This window comes from Equus asinus, chromosome 22 (genome assembly GCF_041296235.1).
Source record: "Equus asinus isolate D_3611 breed Donkey chromosome 22, EquAss-T2T_v2, whole genome shotgun sequence".
Lineage (NCBI taxonomy): Eukaryota > Metazoa > Chordata > Mammalia > Perissodactyla > Equidae > Equus > Equus asinus.
Window position 1 is genome coordinate 16,873,185 of NC_091811.1, and position 16,418 is coordinate 16,889,602.

At 53.0% G+C, this 16,418-nt stretch overlaps 1 protein-coding gene across 14 annotated transcripts in view; it reads left to right on the plus strand.

Moving 5' to 3' along the window:
- KCNA1 (potassium voltage-gated channel subfamily A member 1) overlaps positions 1–16,345 on the plus strand; it is a 109,590-nt gene extending 93,245 nt beyond the window's left edge. Inside the window, exons 1-7 of one of the 14 annotated variants that reach the window (XR_011496865.1) lie at positions 5,848–8,675; positions 9,089–9,159; positions 9,408–9,509; positions 9,614–10,552; positions 12,933–13,115; positions 14,111–14,189; positions 15,529–16,345. The gene's annotated coding sequence lies outside the window, so the exon portion shown is untranslated. Of the gene's footprint in view, positions 1–5,847; positions 9,510–9,613; positions 10,553–12,932; positions 13,116–14,110; positions 14,190–15,528 lie in introns of those variants that run through there. The other 13 variants (XR_011496863.1, XR_011496867.1, XR_011496862.1 and 10 more) reach the window with 13 other exon arrangements.
- Positions 16,346–16,418: the final 73 nt, after the last annotated feature.

The following is a 16,418-nucleotide window of genomic DNA, read 5'->3' on the forward strand; positions in this document are numbered from 1 at the left end:
TTCATACAATTTATTCAGCTTCACTGTGTGCCAGTGTTTCAGTTATCTGTTGCTGTGTAACAAACCAGCCCAAAATTTAGGAGCTTAAGACAACAGTTTTTTTATTTCTCATGATTTCTGTGGCTTGACTGGGCTCCAGTGGGTGGGCAGCTTTTCTGCTGGGGCTGGAATGTCCAAAATGGCTTCTTCACATACACGTCTGGCACCTCCTCTGGGATGGCGGGACCAGTTTTTGGGGAGACGAGTGCTGACCAGGTGTCTCTCTGCAAAAGGTGTCTCCAACAGGGCACCTAGTTCTCTTCTAGGGTGGCTCAGGGCTCCAAGAGCTCCAAGAGTCTATGAAAGGCTAAGCCCCAACACGCAAGCACTTATCGAAACTCTGGTCACATTGCTTTTGACAAAGGAAGTCACATGGCCAAGCGCAGGGTCAATGCAGCAGGGAACCGCATGAGGGTGTGAATTACGAGAGGCGTGTTCACTGGGACCTCCCGTGTAAGTGTCTTCAACAGCCAGCCAGGGTCCTGAGGTGAGGAGCCCTTGCTAACGCTGTGTGGCTGTGTCCCCAGTAGATTTGGGAATCAGGATGCTTGTTGCTGCTGCTCTCCTACCCAGGAATGACTTTTAATTGGGAAATTCTAACGCTCCTGTAGCCTGGCATGGCAGGGGATGATAGACAAGAGGTCTATGAAGTCTTTCTTGGTCTTGAGTACAGGCTCTAAAGGCTGACCAAACACCCCTCCCCACCAGCTTGAGGACTGGCGACTCCTCAGTAGTTCTCTGCTACATTTCTCTGAGTGGGAGCCATCCCAGCAGAGGCTGTCCGCACATAAAAGGAGCACCGTAAACTTCCGCCGTTATTTCTCCTTTCCTACATGTCATCGGTGAGAGAACGATGGCATCGCAGGAGTAAGGCATAATGGCGCTAGGGTGTGATGGTGAACACATCGAATTTTGGAGCTGGGCTGCAGACACAAGGTCCAAAAAACAATTTCCAGCTGTCAAGTCTTAGCTGTTTGTTCCATTTTTATCTCCAGCATAGAGGTTTGGGTCAATCATACTCCTCAGGTCATTAAACTGGTCTGTCCTCTTTTATTATTTATGTGTGTATGTATTTATTTATTCATTCTCTTTGATTGCCATCCCCACGCCTCACCCCCACTGGCAAGCAGTCCACTGTGCTTCATGACTATCCTCCTGTTTGCGTGCATTCTTCTGAGCAGTGCATTCCTCTCTTGTGCACATACATGTTTAATGTACATAAAGGGGTTTGGTTATAAATCTAATTTTGCGTTTCACTGTTTCCCTAGTACGTGGTCTTTAGGTCCATCCGTGTCGCTGCATATTCTTCTCGATTGCTGTTCCGTGCGGGCCCTCCCCCAGCGCCTTTCTCCGTTCTGCTGTTTTACCGGGCCTTCTCCCAGGGGTGGGCTCCTGCACTGCCTCAGCTCCCGCCCCGCAAATATCACAGCTGGGGGCCTCCTCAGCAGACTTTGTGAGAATTTCTTTGGGCTGTCTGTGCAGGAGCAGAAGTGATGGTGTGCGGGGGATGTGTGTAACACAGCGACTTGGTAGTGTTTTTGTCACCTCACCGGACGCTGTGACTCTCCTCCCAGGGACAGTGCCCCAGGGCAGACCCTGACTTCCCAGGCCAGCCCAGCGTTAGCCGTAGGTAGAAGATGCAGACACAGCCCCTGCTCGCCAAGTTCCTGTGACATGTTCCTCCCTGCATCCCTGGGACAGGGCCTCTGCGGACTTGGGTTTTCTGACCACCCTCACGCGGTCTGACTGAGCCCCTGGAGCCCCAGGCCGCATCTGCCCCCCTTGGCCCCAGTGCCCCGTCCACCTGCCCTCCTCAGCTATGTGTCAACAAGTCCATGTCATGGCAAATGCACCAAAACTATTGGGAAGTGGATCTTCTCACAGAGAGGAGCTCGATGAAGATGAGGATCCGACCTGCCCTGGTTACACGGCGCCCTCAGGTGAGCCAGGCCGACGCCTGAGATCACCTGTTTTAGACACTTCCCTTCACAGGAAAAGATGCCGAAACCCAGAAAAATGATCTCAAGACTGTTGGGTAAATGAGAGGCAAAGTCGAGGCCGGAACCCAGGGGCCTGGTCGTCCAGTCCCAGCCCCCCTCCCTCCACACCACTGCCTAGTTCCTCCTCCACTGTGGGGACCCCAGACCCACAGACAGCCCCCGACTCTGTCCCATGAGGTTGAACCCCTTCCTTTCCCGGCTCAGTCTTAAGAAAGATGCAGAAATACTAAACGGGCTTTGTTGGTGTCTCTCCTTCCCTTTCCAATTCAATCAAAACAAACAAGAATAAATAAAATAGAGAAGGAGGAGAGAATAGCAATCCGAACTGTTTCTCAAAAGTGAAAAGTCAGCAGTGGAATGAGCGAATAATGTCCTGTAAGAATTCTAGGCCAGTGGGTGTTTCCCCTGCTTTCCAGATGGAGAAACAGAATCAGAGAAGCACCAACGAGGGACAGGGAAGAAATCTGGCCATTCTTTAGCCAATAGGTCTCAAACTGCCTGTCCGTATGGTTCCATGTTGTCCTGTCCATAAGTCACCAAAGTGGGTTTGGACCCTTTGTCTCCTCCTTGTGGCTCAAAGCATCATTCTTAATACCCTCATATTATGCCTTTATTCTTTCGTCCAACGTTCCCTGAGAATCATAATAATAGTGGTAGCTCCAGAAACATTCAAATAACGTGTATATAACACTGTCAATGTGACAAAGTCGAACATAAAGATTGATGAGAAATGTTAAATGTTAATTCTGGACAAGTGATTACTTGGGTGGAATGACAGGATTTGAAGATGAGGGAGAGAGTTGTGCTAATAAAGAAACAAGGATCTCATTGGACCAGTTGAAGGTCCTCCTCCCCAGACGGCCTCCTGCTCCACGTGGCAGCATGCTTGGGTGCCCCAGAACCTTCCCTCATGAGTTCCATGAGGCTAGGGGAGAAGGGCCCGCACAGCTGCCAGCTGACTTGGTTACCCACTCAATGGGAGAAGTGTCAGAGAGGGTGAGTGCTTTCTTTGTGCCAGTTTTGTGAACGGTCCAAAGAACCCTTTGAAGGGAATATGACACATACACACCCAGGAGTCTGTCTGCTTCTGTTCCCAGGGCTGTGCCAGGAACCGACAGGATCCCCGGCCCTGCAAGTCTGGCACTTGGCAGCTCCCAGCCCACCCCGTGCTTTGAGCTCAGGGAACGTTTTCTTATTTTTGAATTCACATACTGTAAAATTCACCCTTTTAAAAATGTGCAATTCAGTAGTTTTTAGCTTATTCGTAGAGTTACATGACCATCGTCACAATCCAATGCCAGAAAAATTTTCATTGCCTCAAAAAGAAACCTCATGCCCATTACCAGTCATTCTCAGTTTCCTCCCTTCTTCTGCCCCCAGCCCCTGGCAGCCACTGATGCGTCTGCCTGTGCTGGGCACTCATGTGAACGGGTCAGACAACGTGTGGCCTTTTGTGACTGTCTGTTTTCACTTAGCATAATGTTTTCAGGGTTCATCTGTGTTGTAGGATGAATGAGTACTTCATTTTTATAGCTGAATAATATTCCACTGTGTGGATGTGGCATGTTTTATGTATCCGTGCATCAGTTGATACAGTCAGGGTGGAGGTTAGTACTAATCTGAGCTGAACTTGAAACCTAAAAACAGTCTGCAGCTTTTTCCATTTCCTGATCGGGTGGCTGATGTGACAAAATTAGAGATTTAGGACGATGACCGGGCGCACCTGTGAAGATAAGATCTGCTGTGAGGCAGAAAGAGGTGGCGATGGAATTGGGAGCTTCCTTCTCCTAAAGAGGAGGAAAAGTCAAGGTCACCCAGGGAATCTTTGTGCCAGAAGCAAACCTGAACTCCCTCTGTCTCCAGCTCTGACCATAAAGCCATAAAGCCACGGGTTTAACCGCGAGGCTTATTCTGGGGGTGAGAGCCCTGTGGTGGTTTCAGCTTTGTCTCATATTTCTCCTGGAGCTCCGTTGCACACCAGCCTGCCACACGCCTTCCTGGAGTGCGCATGACTGATAACGGCCTCTTGCACCATTATCTGCCAAACCCTGTTAATGAAATGAGTGATTTAGTTATCCTTGTTAGCAATGGCCCCCACTGTACAACGACCGTGAGTGCATGCGCAAGGCTGGCAGGGATGCCCTCCTGGGGCACCTGGGAGCCATCCTTACCACGAGCTCTCTCGGCTCAGCTGGATTGGGAGAGGGGGGCTGCCCAAGGTCATGGGGGTGCAGCCTGTGCCCTGCACACCCTGCGATGCATCAGAGCTAGGAGCATCTGGGGAAACAAGAAACGAGGCCAGAGCATGGCTCCATTTGTCAACTCTGACCTGCAAAGCTGGATGCTGCCTTCTCTCAGCACAAGGAAGGGACACACCGAAGGATCATGGTGACACGTGAGGGTCACTCAGGCCCAGGCAGACCGTTTGTCTGTGATGTTGGGTTTCTGGGCTGGTGCCTCCTCTCTCTTCCAGTGGTGGCTGTCCAGCCCTGAGTCCCTATTTCCTCTGGTCCAGTCTTCCTGCATTTCTCACACTCGCTGTTTCTCAAGGAAAGCAGGGAGGACAGGAGAAAGAAGATAGAAAGGGGTGTGGTTGGGGCAGGTAGGGCTGATCAAGGCCAATACAGGCAGAGATATGGAAAGTTACTTGGAGCACATCGTGTTCAGTGCACACACGTGTGGACACCTGCACACACACGCATGTACACATTTTCTCCTCATCTTGTCTTCAGGAATGTTCTATTCAGGAGTGAGGTCCTCAGGTTCGGAACTAGTTGCCCAGAGTTGCGACTGAGAAATGTGCCTCAACATAAAGGGACAAGACTCACGTATTGTTAAGGGGCTCTTGTGAAACGAGCAGAACCAAGTGGTCAGCCCCCTGTTCACCAGGGAGCCAGGTGTCGGACGCGTGCAGGTGACAGTGGGTGTACACTGGCCTGACTCCGGCCCCCACTTAATCCTCAGCTGTGTCTGACAGAGGCTCTAGAAATGCTTGCAGATGTAGAGATTGATTTTGACAGCCCCCTGCATGCCCCTCTCTAAAAACTTTGAGGCAGCTTACAGCACTGATAATGAAACAGAAGGGTGAACTAATTTCTGTGAGAGCAGCGTAATGTGTGCAGAGCAGAATGAAATAGAGGGAGGATCAGTGCCTGCCGGGGTCTCCCTTGGGGCTGGAGTAGCTGCACACCAGACCCTGAGGGGTACAGCCCTTCCCACTCCCCAGAGGGGAAAGGGATGCCTGGGTCCTGGGAAGGAGGTGACGAGGTGCCTTTGATAGCACCCTGCAGGGGAGAAGGAAAAGTCCTGGGCCTGCTTCTCGGGGATCCCTCCCAGAAGATGGGGCAATGCCAGCACGCCCATCAGTGTAAGATCCAGACCAAGTTCTGTGGCCTGTCATCCAGCCTGAGCTGGGGAGAGAATTCTGTTATCTACTGCAGTCATTTTCAAAGTTCCGTAAAAGGCAGTGGTGCTCTTCTCTTCCCGTAAAATCTTGTGCAAGCTCCCCTGAGGGGCAGGGGGAAGAGAGAGAAGGAGGAGGAGGGAGGGAGGGAGGGGGGGAGAGAGAGAGAGAAAGGAGAGAACCTTCCTCGGTTCAAATGACAGTGGGACCTGGCCATTTCCCCATGGCCTCTCTCTCTCCACACACATGCGGCCGAGCACCTCTGCTCTGAATCCCAAGGGTCGGAAAAGCCCCATCTGATCTAAGAGAATGGATCGATACCAGGAGGGAAAGAGGGCAGGAAGGGGAGAGGGAGAGAGGAAGAAAGAGGGGAGGGAGGGAGGGAGGTTTTTAGTTGCTATTTGTACAGGATCATTGTGAGAACCAATAGGAAAATTTATATCCTGAGTCTGATAAATTGGGCTTCCTCTTCTTGTGAGGCAAGGTCACACTTCGGTTCTTTCCATCCTGGTGAAACAAACGTGGTACACCGGGAGACTGAAGAGCCAGTGTTGTGTACTTGCTGAGTGTGTGGGCTCTGGAGCCAGATGCCTGGGTTTGAATCCTGGCCATGCTGCCTAGGAGCTGTGTGATACTGGACAACTTACTTAACCTCTCTGTGCCTCAGTTTCCTCATCAGTAAAAGGGGCTGTCTATAGCACCTACCTGAAGAGGATTAGATGTGTTGGCGTGTATGTGGTGTTTAGAACAGTGTTTGGCACACAGCAATGACTTAAAAACGTTAGCTGTCATTATGTTATAGGTATCTAAGTGTACCATTTCTTGCAATGCCATGTTTTGCCCACACAACTTCCAGCCCCCTGCCCTCAGGTAGGTGCCCTGTCTCACCTCGAGGTTGCAGAGGTGGCTGAGCTGGCTCAGCATGGGGGCAGCCAGGGCTCTGTGAGCACGGTGGACAGCTGGTTAAGGAGGGTGACGTTTGTTGGGGTGGAAGGAATCCACGGTGACATCCAGTCATGGTATTATTTTGCAGTTGCATGATGTTGAAAGACGAGCTTTTCTCTAATCTTTATGATCTACGAACCCGAGGGTCCTTTTAGGAGGGGGTGTGTCGCAGATGACCAGCAGACTTCTCCCTCACAGCAGGTGTGTGCCAAGCTCAGAGAAAGGGCAATAGACTGGGGTGGGTCTTGCCTAAAATTCGTAGTCCCATTCTCTTGATCCCACGTGCTCCCTGGGGATAAGGTGGGGTGGCAACATCTCAGGTCCTGTTGAGATTTTCCAGCGTCTTCCATAACAAGCGTGAGGCTGTCCACACGGAGGGGGTTGGTGTTATGGAGACACAGGTGACAGCTGCCAGCAGAGTGGTGACGTCAGCCTTTAGTGCTGTGTGTAGCTCTTCCTGACATCACCTAGGTTTCCATCAGCCTGTCAAACGCAGCATGGAGTCAGTCCCCACAGGCAGGTTCCCATGTACAGTCGGCCATCCGCTTCCACAGTTCCACATCCGCGGACTCAACCACTGCAGCTCTAACACTGTGTTTACCAAGCACGGTCGGTTGAATCCACAAACATGGAACCTGCGGGTACAGAGGGCTGCCTAAGGGATGTGAGCATCCTGGGATTCTGGTACCTGCGGTGGGTCCTGGAACCAACTCCTCATGGATACCAAGGGACAACTGCATACTCTGGATGATCAAACTCGCAAGCCAGCCTCTGTGGTACCGACAGTGCCTCTCATGGGGTGAGGACGGAAGGGTGTGTGGGAGGCTTTGTGGCAGGAGGGGCTCGCGTGAAACAAGAAAGACGACGGTGGAGAAGGAAGCGTGACCCCCTCAGAGAAGTGCAAGTTGGTGTGGATGCGTCAGGGAGGGTGAGGCGTCCGGAGGGAGGAGGCTCCGGCTGGGATGAGGGCAACCTTGGAGTCCCAGCCAAATCATTTTGACTTGATTCCGTAGGAAATGGCGTGTGATGTGTGTAGGAGGCCACAGGGGTCTGTCTTCCAGCTGGAGCCCAGAGAGGAAACTTTCTCAGACAGAGAAGTCGGGGCGCCGGGAGGGCTGCAGCAGCCCATGCGAATGCATAAGGCGTACAACCAGGCGTGTGCAGCCGGCCGTGTCTCTAAACCAGATTCTCGAAGTGGGGGATTATCCGTTACTTTTTCTAGTTCTTCAAATCTCTTAATCCTCTAGGCCCTGAGCACGGATAATCCAGGGCTTATGCTGACGTGATTTTTCTCAAGCCTTCATAAGACCACAGTGTATTGTCTTGTCAGAAGGAGAAACTGAGGCACTATGTTCTAAACAGCCTGGGTCCAGGAACGGCCCCCAATCCCTGTGGAGTGAGACTGACATGGTGGGCTGCCCGGCCCCTTCCTACAGCAACCTGCCATCTAAACTTGGTTCTTTTTCCCAAATCTCATAACGAGAGGAGGAAAAGCTTGTACCTAAGGGATCTTATTTGGACCAACGGCCAGTTCAACTGCTCCTGTTCAGCACAGGGTGACAACCTGGGTTGGGAATTCCAGGGGTCCAGCATCCTTACCCTGTTGGTGAGCCGAGAACCAGAGGAAGCACAAGGATTCGGCAGGTTCAGAAAGATGTCCTGTATGCCTGATCCTTATCCGTGTGGGAAAGAGGCAGAGTGAGGAGGAAGACTTGAGCCTGAGAGGAGAGGAGGCGTGCAGTGTGTGATGTCCCCAAGCACGCCTGCTTCTCTGGTGGGACGGCCTTTGCAAAGAATGAAGAGTGCGGGACGCTGGTCACATAGACCTAAGAGTAGGGAGTGGGCAGTCCGCCTCCCGTGGGTGCTGGCCATCCCTCCATCCCTGACTTTCTCCCCACCCTCTCTGGAGCCTCTGCCATCGACCTTTGCCCTCTGAGTTTCCTCCTCTGACCTGGGCTTCCTCTTGTTCTCATTCTCCCTGGGGCAGTGGGAACAGCAGGTGGCCCAGCCAAAGCATGGACATCAGCCTCAGTTCCCCATTCCCAGTAAGTGTGTGAGTATATGTATGAGAGAGGGCGTGTATGTGTGTGTGTGTAGAGGTTGGGGATCATCCACAGATCAGAGCACGGGGGCAGAGAGCTTCTAAAGGGTTGGGCCCCCCCATGGGTCACACCCTTCACCCTGGAGCCTGGAGGGCCTGTCTCTTGGACCCACCACCAGCTTCAACACCTCGAGCAGCCAGAGCCATGCCCGTCACTGACCGGAGGAAGGTGGAAGAAGACACGGGAGTAAGTCAAGCCCTTGGAGGGACTGGGTGCCGCTGGGCTCGGTGAGAGGCTGGAGAAGCCAGAGATGCTCAGAAAGAGCAGGCAGCACAAGGCTGGAGAGGAGAGGGAAACTGGGGCACTTTGTGCCTCTGCCCCTCCCCCTTGCTTGCTGCACAACAGCCATGCCCCCTTCCCTCGGGCCCTGCAATCTGGGGGCGCTGCAGAGGTGGGAGGTCCTACGTGGAGCAGCAAAGGGTGTGAGGATGGGAGGAGAGTGGTGGCCGATGGGGTCTCTCCAGAGGTGCACAGTGCTTGTCCAATGTCCAAAGGCAGGGACGATGGGGAGCCCCCAGCCAGTGGTCATGTTGTGAGGGAGGGAGAGAGTAAATGAGGGAGTGGTTTAGACAAGACAGAAACCCTGCTTTTACTCACAGGTCCTCACAGTGGCCAGTAAGTACCCTGGAAAAGCTTTGGAATAAATACTCCTGGGCCTTAGAAAACGGAGGTAGGAGATGGTATCATCTGGCGGGAGCTCTGGTTTGTTTATTCCCCCCAGACTGAGGTCAGACACTTTGAGGAACGGGAGACAGTGATGAGCAAGGCCTTGGAGCCAGCCGAGGGGAGGGCTCGGGGCAGGTGGGCAGGAGGCCAGCTCGGCCGTCCCCCTTCCCCTTTGCTTTTGTGGATCCGAGGACCAATTCCTGGTTCCTGGGACACTGGCCACTCCCTGCCACCCTCCTTTTTGTCTTCTAGCTTCTCCTGGTGGTGGCAGGCCCTCACGTCAGGTCCCAACAGGAGCCTCTGAGGCTGGCTGGACGCCTGCCACCAACAGCCTGGCCGGGTGGCTCTCTCAGGGTGCGTATCCTGTAAGGTGAGGCTGTGGGGGCCCTGCAGAGTTCTCGGGTCTCCTCTATGTTGGGTGCCTGCGGGATAAATAGCGCCATGATCTTCCTGTGCAGAAGGCTGACCAGCCTTGGTGGGAACAGACACAGGAACCGGGGTCTGTTCCTTCTTCGGCTGCACCGTCTTCCTGTGGAGACACAGATTCCCATCGCGGGCTCCCATTTTCCTGTTCCTTAAATAAAAAAGCAGAGGTCAGTGGCAAGCAAGAAGGAAATTCGTTATCTCCCTCACACCTAAAAGAAACGCCTGCCGCCTCCTGTCTCTCCCTGGGCTCTGTCACCTCCGCCCAGTTTTCTGAGCCCCAAACCCAGTGTTCCTTCAAGACGCCTTGCTCTCAGCAAATTGTCAGTCGGCAAGTGCGCCCCGGGCACGTGCTTTGTGCCAGGCTGTGCCAAGAGCTGCAGAGTCAGCGCTGGGTGAGACACACCTGCCGTCCAGGTGCTCACGGTCCGGGAGAGGGAACAGATGCGGAAACAGGTGATTACAAGTCAGTGTGAGCTGGACAGCGGAAGTGTGCACCCAGGACGGGCAGGAGGGCAGAGACCCCCTTGGGGTGTGGGGAGAAGCTTTTCAGAGAAAGTGGTCACACTCGCTGACGTTTGAGAGGGGTTATTACGGGGAGGCCCTGCAGTAAGCAGTTGATGAGGATCCGCTCATCCAAGTATCGTGACGGCACTGCCTGCACTGCCCTGCACGGAGGGGGTAGGTAACAGCAGGTGGCAAGGCGCCCTGGCCCCAGAGCCCGCACCCACCTTCCTCCCCTCCTGCCCCAGTGCGCCAGCCGGGAAGAGGCCAGGGGTCCCCCTGAAGAAGCAGCCGCTGACAGCCATACCTCTTCTTCCTTCTCTCCTTTACGGGTGGGCCATCCGTCCTTCATTACGCTCATCTTCAGTCCATTCTACCCTGCTGACAGAACGACCCCTCCGAAACACCAAAGGGATACTGTCACTGCCCTAGGTGGCCCTCCCATGGCTTCCCGGCCAGCAGAGGCTAAGGTGAGACTCCTCCACTGGCATACAAAGGCTCCCTTAGTCCTCTCCAGCCTCAGCTTTCCTGTCCGGTCTCACCTCCCCCTCTCCCCCAGCAGCCCTGCACACGGCCTCATTGCACACACCCTGCTCAGTGGCCTCACAGCCCACAGCCCTGCTGGGTCAGGCCTGGGCCCTGGCACATGACTATTTTTCTGCCAGAAATGCTTTTCTCCCTGGGTGCCCTGACGAGTTCCTGCACTTCCTGTAGACTCAGGCCATTGTCATCTCTTATGAAACTTCCCTGACTGCCGAAGGCCCGGTTACTCGTGCCCTTCCTCAGCTCTTTGCCTGCACCCTCCGTGGTGGATGGGCAGCCTCTCCTGACGAGCTCTGACGGTGCGTGGCTTCCCAAGCCCATGTTCAGTGACTTCCTGGTGGTGGTCAGTAGCTTGCAGCCAGCAGTAGGCGGTGGGAGTACTGGCACTGTAGGAATCTGCACACTGCAGACAGGCCCTGTGTCCCTCCCCCAGAGCCGAGTAGGCATTTACCAAGATCGCCACCCCCGTGGGCTTCCTCCCCCGAGTCAGGGTCATGATGTGCGTATTTGTGTCTCCCCTCCAAACTGCAGGTGCTTCCAAGGCGGGCTGTGTCTTACTTATCCTTTCACAGACAGGCCCAGCATAACTTCGGGTACCGTGTGGAAGATGCACAGAGATGAGACAGGCGCTAGAGAGCTTGTCATTTAACTGTGGTGACAAAGGCCTCTGCTGCCACCATGGTCCTTTGAAAATCTGCCATGCCCATGTCAGCTTCCTGCTTGAAGCCCTCTGTAGCTCCTTTCACCTATGTGACCAGAATGCAAAGTCCCTCGAGGTAGGGGTTTTTATCTGTTTTGTGTAACAGAGGCAGCTCGGTGCTCAGACAGTGCCCAGCGTGGAGAAGAGCTTCGTACCATTCGACACATCGTTGTCGAATGGATAAATAAATGGTATAGGTCACGCGCCTCAAGACAGCTTCAAGACCTCCCATTAACCGATTCTGCCTTCTCGCAGCTTCTGTGGCTGCTCCTCCTCTGTTGGGAGCCCCCTCACAGTCGCACTGCTCCCTCACCAGCCCCCTGAGTTAGGAGAGGTCCAGGCCAGGGCGCTCTTCTCGAGGCGTGAGCTCTCCTGCTCTTCATCTGGCCCCAACCTTAAGTCAGGATTGTTTTCTACACCCTCAATGTGGCTCTGAGCTCCCTGTGGGCGGGGCTGATGTGTGGACAGCTTCGTGTCCCCTCCAAGACTGCAGCACCTAACATAGTAGGTGCCCAGTGTGGGTTTGTGGTACATATTTGCCTACATTTAAAAAAAAAAAAAAAGAGAGACCAGCAAGCTGTATGCAAGTGCCGGCCTCTGACCTAGCCACTCCACGGAGTTTCTCTGGTTGTCAGTCATCCACCTAGTGTCAGTGAGGGCTGGGAGGGATGGAGTCCGGAACATGGCTGGAGAAGGTATTAGCCTCGGTGGCCTGAGCCAGTCAAGTCTCAGGGCGGAGGGAGCAGGCTTTGTGACTTGGTCTGTTCCTTCTCCATCCCTCCCAGGTCATGCCACTTCACTCCTGGCTAACTACAGCTGCTTCTGCTAGCCAGCGGACCACCGTGGGGCAGCTCGGGATGAGGGGTGGCAGCGAGTGGGAGTGGCAAGCCTGGAAAGCGGGTTGATAGGATGCACTTCCTGATAACTGGAGCTTGGTCAAGGTGGCGTCAGTCACCCGAGACTCTGATGGAGAGAATGAAGCGATTGGTTCGGTGCAGGCTCAGAAGACCTCAGTTTGAATCTCAGCTTTGCCAGTAACTTGCCATGTGACTATGGGTAACATACTTGCCTTTCATTGACCTCAATTTCCTTATCTACAAAATGGGCATAGTGATACCTACTTTATACAAGGAAACAATTGAAAGAAGAGTGAGCTAGATGAAGTATGAAAGTGATTAACCCTGGGCCTGGCACACACTGTGTGGTAGATATTTCATTATTTTTAGCTGTTCTGTGTTTCAACTGGAAGCAGAACAAAGGCTTCCTTGTAGGGAACAATCTGGCTGAGGCTCGACAAGTCACCAGGCAGTGATTTGGATGTAGGATCAAGGGATGTTGAAGGATGGGCTAAAGTCTTGCTACTCAAAGTACGGTCCACGGGCCAGCAGCATCAGCATCACCTGGGAGCTTGCTGAAAATGCAGAATCTCATGTCCCACCCCAGGTGCACTGATTAAGAATCTGCTTTTTAACAAACAAGATCCCAGTGTGATCCATGTGCTCCCTAAGATTGCGTGGCTCCAGGCTGGGGCACGGTTGCAGAGTCCTGCTGTTATCACTCCATGCAGCTTCTCCTCCTCTTTCCTGTGCTAACGCATCTTCCTGCAGACAGGTGGGCCCTGTGGGAGCAGGATGTGCAGAGGAACAATGAGGCCTGAGCTGAACCCAGCCCTGCCGGGCCAGCTGAGCCACCAGCGGGACAGCAGTCTGACTGAACTTCCCCGTCCTGCCCAGGAGATGGCGAGCGTGTGCTGTTGGTGCTTCTCAAAGGCCGCTGAATTGCTTGATACGGTAAGAGCCACATCCATATGCCCTTGCACACTTGCATGGAGTCATCTCTGTCACCCAGGTCTGGTGTGGTTTTCAAGGTGCCTTGTGCGCACGCTTCCCTCCAGCATCCCTATCAGATGTTCTCAGGGTTTGCCCAGGCGGCCGTGCCTGAGGCTGATGTCTGAGCAGAACTTTGGTCCCACTAACCTGGCAGAAGAGAGATGCTCACTGATGTAACATCTCACCGCCATAGGCTCCCACGGGCCCCTGCTCTTCATCCATGCACCACGTCAAAGTAGGCATTAGCAAGTGGGTTCCAGGTTAAATGAAAATGGAAAGATAAACAAATAAAAAAGCTGATATTATGTGGCAGGAATTATCAGACAGAAAAAGCCATCCTTAAGTATTAATGAAGGTTTGAAGTAACAAACCCTGCTTGTGGATCCAGGAGCTTGCAGGATTGAGTGGGGTGGAGCAAGGTCAGAATTTGGGGGTAATGATGAAAGGGAGGGGGCTCTTTCTTATCGATTTCTTGCCAAAACGGAGTCTGAACAGAGCATCTTTGGGAATGTGTCTGTGGTTCTCTGGGTCCTGGGCTGGGTGTTCAATACCTGAGCTCTCTCCCCAGTGCCCTATGGGGGTGGGGTAGAACGTTGGAAAGAACCCAGTCTCTGAAGCCAGACTGTGTTCCAATCCCAGCTTGGCTACCTGTTAATTGTATGACCTTGGGCAAGTTACTTCACCTTTCTGTGCCTCAGTTTTCCCATTTGTAAAATGGAAGTAAATATAAATTGCATACTATTCTAAGTGTTTATATGATTTTTTTTATACTTACAAAGTACCCGGCACATAGTGGGTGCTATACAGGTGTTTGACTACTGTTATTTCCCTTGAGTTTTAGTCTCTCCCTCAGTAAAACAGGCAGAATCACCCTGTCCTTGGTAGTCAAGGCCCCAGGAGAGGAGTCCAGAGAAAGGAGGCCCGCAGAATTGATATCATCTTCTCTTCCTCTCCAGATCTTCTTTATGTTATGAAAGAAGCCAGAGCAGGTCACCTTCCTGGACGTCTACACCATGGCACCATGCTCTTCAACTGGTAGGCTGGAGTCAAATATATGTCAGGTGGTCAGAGTAAGTGATGCACCTGCGGCAGCTGCCCCAGGCCCTTGTGAGGCAGACCTGCCTCTGCTAGGTGAGACCCCAGCTCGAGACGTGTGCCCTCCTGTAATATCACGGTTTGGCTCTAAGTTGCCCTTCCCTGTGGCCGTGAGACCAGGCCTCTGCTCCCATTTTATCCCTGTTGCTCCTCAGGACTTCCGAGCCACCCTTTCCTGTCGTGGGGGTGGAGGGGGGAGGCTGCTGGGAGGTGCTCATAGCCATCAGCCCAGAGAGTGCAGGTGGAGTTAGTTCTACGCACTCTCATTCAGCATCCTGTTAACTCCAAGCCAGCGTCAGGACTTCAGATGTCTCGCACTGGACCTCCTCGTGACAGGCCCTTCCCAAAGATTTTCTCTAGAGGATGTGCAGAGGTGCTCTCTGCAGCTCGGAGGATTGAAGTATGAACGAGAAAACCCAAACAACAGCCCCACTCATTTTTGCTTATCTCCCCGCCCCACACTGCAGCCTTCTTCATTGTGATACTGAATTCTTTAGCCTATGTCTTCATGTACCTGTACTATGGACTGGCCAGTCTGGGACCCCACATGCAGCCCTACCTGTGGTGGAGGCGACATCTTACCATCCTACAGCTGGTCAGAAAGACCCTTTGGCTTCAGGGGCCTCGGCTGACCCCTTGGTTTGATTCTTGGCTCCGCCGGTGACTTGGTGTCTGACCAGGAACAAGCCCTTCTGATCACTGGGTCTTCCTTAGTTTCTCAACTTGCAAGAGTCTCAGTAACCAGCTCATCAGATCTTAGAACCAACCCCAACCTCCTGACGTGATGTGGGACCTGGAGCAAGTGACTTCCATGCTTGGCCCTCAGTCTCATCATCTGTGAAGTGAGGATGCTGGGCTGGATGACCTCGAAGTGCTAATGTCCTGTGAGCCTGTGATTACTGATTGGCCCTCCCGCTGCCTTTTGGTTTGGGGAGCATCACTGCCAAATGGTCAAGACAGCCTGAGGTGTCCCTCATGGGGCTCAGGATGGATTGAGTTCATCATCAGTGTCGACACGACATGGCTGGATTGGGGCAAATGGGGGGCCAGAACCAGGAGAGGGGTCAGGAGGATTCTTAGGATCATGGGTTAGGAAAAAATGGGAGCGGTGTTCTACCATGTTGCATTGTTTTCCTCTTCCTGAGCTATGGGAGGCCTGCCCCCTGCTGGTAGACAGAGGGGTGACCACAAGAGGAGTCAAGGGGAGAGTCTCTCTCGTTCCTCAGCCCGGCTTCTCACTGTTCCCCATCTCTTTCCTCTCGTGTGTTCTTTCACCCAGGGTCAGTTTGTGGTCATTGCTGCCCACTCCTTCTACAATCTCTTTGCTGACTACTCTTGCCCGACGAGTTAGCTTGGCTGTCCTCCTGTACACCTTCAGCCTCATCGCCATTTTCCTCAACTTCAACCAGCAGACATACCTGAGAGGCAATGGGACAAGCTGACTTAAGGGGAAGGACCCCAGGGCTGAAATTAGCAGAACAGTGCCCACAGAGACTTGGGCAGAAGACGGCGTGGCTCAGCCCACCTGTGCTGAGCACATACCTCTGGGCCTGCATTTTGTCCTCTGAAGGAAGGAGACTTTCCTCCTTTCCAAAATTCAGGGGGGCAGAAACAGACCCAGCTTCCCGTACTCACTTCCGTTACAGCACTTCCCACATGGGTTTGTAACTGTTTGTACATCTCCTTCCTCTACTGGACGTGAGCACCTCGCAGGAGGGACTGTCTTGTTCTCGATGTTCCCCACACCTGGCACAGCGCCTCCATAAATGTGCATTTGGATCTTGTATTCCATGCCTGGCAGTCAGGACCTCTGGGGAAGTTTGGGGCTGGGAGCATGGAAGAAGTCAAGGCTGGCTTGATATCGAAACTTGTGTGGGAAACGATGACCAAGAAAACCCAAGAGTGAGTGTGGGTTTGTCTGATTTCCAGCATGGCTGTGTAAATGGTTACCCCCGTGTATCTTCCCATCTGTTCACCACTGCCTGCATGTGTATTTGTGTAGCTGTCTGATTCTGTGTGTGTGTGAAGGGGTGACCCAGAGGGCTAGGTACGTATGTCTGAATACTTGTTTTCAAATAGATGCACGTTTCCATTTCTGTTTCTCTCTGTTTGTGATGTTTGCTTGTGTCTTCCGTAAATCTCTGAACATGCCACACTGGCAAATAAACA